This window comes from Musa acuminata, unplaced genomic scaffold (genome assembly GCF_036884655.1).
Source record: "Musa acuminata AAA Group cultivar baxijiao unplaced genomic scaffold, Cavendish_Baxijiao_AAA HiC_scaffold_622, whole genome shotgun sequence".
In the NCBI taxonomy this organism is placed as follows: Eukaryota; Viridiplantae; Streptophyta; class Magnoliopsida; order Zingiberales; family Musaceae; genus Musa; species Musa acuminata.
Window position 1 is genome coordinate 17,501 of NW_027020861.1, and position 2,500 is coordinate 20,000.

Here is a 2,500-nt window from a genome sequence, read left to right on the forward strand (position 1 = left end):
CTCAGCACCTTGGAACCCCCCGGGTGGCACAGGGCTGGATGGGGCTTTCGTATAGCAGGGACGGTGCTGCCTCACGCTTCGCTCGCTGTTCGCCGCTCGCCGCTCGCTCGCGCAACCTAAAATGGCCAGTTTTGGCCCGTTTTTGGGCTGTTTTGGCCTGTTTTTGGTCCGTTCTTGCGTGGCACGGCGACCGTCGTGAGCGGAGCAAAACGTCAGCCATCTCAGCACCCTGGAACCCCCCGGGTGGCACAGGGCTGGATGGGGCTTTCGTATAGCAGGGACGGTGCTGCCTCTCGCTTCGCTCGCTGTTCGCCGCTCACCGCTCGCTCGCTCAGCCAAAAATGGCCAGTTTTGGCCCGTTTTTGGGCTGTTTTGGCCTGTTTTTGGTCCGTTCTTGCATGGCGCGGTGACCGTCGTGAGCGGAGCAAAACGTCAGCCATCTCAGCACCCTGGAACCCCCCGGGTGGCACAGGGCTGGATGGGGCTTTCGTATAGCAGGGACGGTGCTGCCTCACGCTTCGCTCGCTGTTCGCCGCTCGCCGCTCGCTCGCGCAGCCAAAAATGACCAGTTTTGGCCCGTTTTTGGGCTGTTTTGGCCTGTTTATGGTCCGTTCTTGCGTGGTGCGGTGACCGTCGTGAGCGGAGCAAAACGTCAGCCATCTCAGCACCCTGGAACCCCCCGGGTGGCACAGGGCTGGATGGGGCTTTCGTATATAGCAGGGACGGTGCTGCCTCTCGCTTCGCTCGCTGTCCGCCGCTCGCCGCTCGCTCGCGCAGCCAAAAATGGCCAGTTTTGGCCCGTTTTTGGGCCGTTTTGGCCAGTTTTTGGCCTGTTCTTGCATTGCGCGGTGACCGTCGAGAGCGGAGCAAAACGTCAGCCATCTCAGCACCCTGGAACCCCCCGGGTGGCACAGGGCTGGATGGGGCTTTCGTATAGCAGGGACGGTGCTGCCTCTCGCTTCGCTCGCTGTCCGCCGCTCGCCGCTCGCTCGTGCAGCCAAAAATGGCCAGTTTTGGCCCGTTTTTGGGCCGTTTTGGCCAGTTTTTGGCCTGTTCTTGCATTGCGCGGTGACCGTCGAGAGCGGAGCAAAACGTCAGCCATCTCAGCACCCTGGAACCCCCCGGGTGGCACAGGGCTGGATGGGGCTTTCGTATAGCAGGGACGGTGCTGCCTCTCGCTTCGCTCGCTGTCCGCCGCTCGCCGCTCGCTCGTGCAGCCAAAAATGGCCAGTTTTGGCCCGTTTTTGGGCCGTTTTGGCCAGTTTTTGGCCTGTTCTTGCATTGCGCGGTGACCGTCGAGAGCGGAGCAAAACGTCAGCCATCTCAGCACCCTGGAACCCCCCGGGTGGCACAGGGCTGGATGGGGCTTTCGTATAGCAGGGACGGTGCTGCCTCTCGCTTCGCTCGCTGTCCGCCGCTCGCCGCTCGCTCGTGCAGCCAAAAATGGCCAGTTTTGGCCCGTTTTTGGGCCGTTTTGGCCAGTTTTTGGCCTGTTCTTGCATTGCGCGGTGACCGTCGAGAGCGGAGCAAAACGTCAGCCATCTCAGCACCCTGGAACCCCCCGGGTGGCACAGGGCTGGATGGGGCTTTCGTATAGCAGGGACGGTGCTGCCTCTCGCTTCGCTCGCTGTCCGCCGCTCGCCGCTCGCTCGTGCAGCCAAAAATGGCCAGTTTTGGCCCGTTTTTGGGCCGTTTTGGCCAGTTTTTGGCCTGTTCTTGCATTGCGCGGTGACCGTCGAGAGCGGAGCAAAACGTCAGCCATCTCAGCACCCTGGAACCCCCCGGGTGGCACAGGGCTGGATGGGGCTTTCGTATAGCAGGGACGGTGCTGCCTCTCGCTTCGCTCGCTGTCCGCCGCTCGCCGCTCGCTCGCGCAGCCAAAAATGGCCAGTTTTGGCCCGTTTTTGGGCCGTTTTGGCCAGTTTTTGGCCTGTTCTTGCATTGCGCGGTGACCGTCGAGAGCGGAGCAAAACGTCAGCCATCTCAGCACCCTGGAACCCCCCGGGTGGCACAGGGCTGGATGGGGCTTTCGTATAGCAGGGACGGTGCTGCCTCTCGCTTCGCTCGCTGTCCGCCGCTCGCCGCTCGCGCAGCCAAAAATGGCCAGTTTTGGCCCGTTTTTGGGCCGTTTTGGCCAGTTTTTGGCCTGTTCTTGCATTGCGCGGTGACCGTCGAGAGCGGAGCAAAACGTCAGCCATCTCAGCACCCTGGAACCCCCCGGGTGGCACAGGGCTGGATGGGGCTTTCGTATAGCAGGGACGGTGCTGCCTCTCGCTTCGCTCGCTGTTCGCCGCTCGCCGCTCGCTCGCGCAGCCAAAAATGGCCAGTTTTGGCCCGTTTTTGGGCTGTTTTGGCCAGTTTTTGGCCTGTTCTTGCGTGGTGCGGTGACCGTCGTGAGCGGAGCAAAACGTCAGCCATCTCAGCACCCTGGAACCCCCCGGGTGGCACAGGGCTGGATGGGGCTTTCGTATAGCAGGGACGGTGCTGCCTCTCGCTTCGC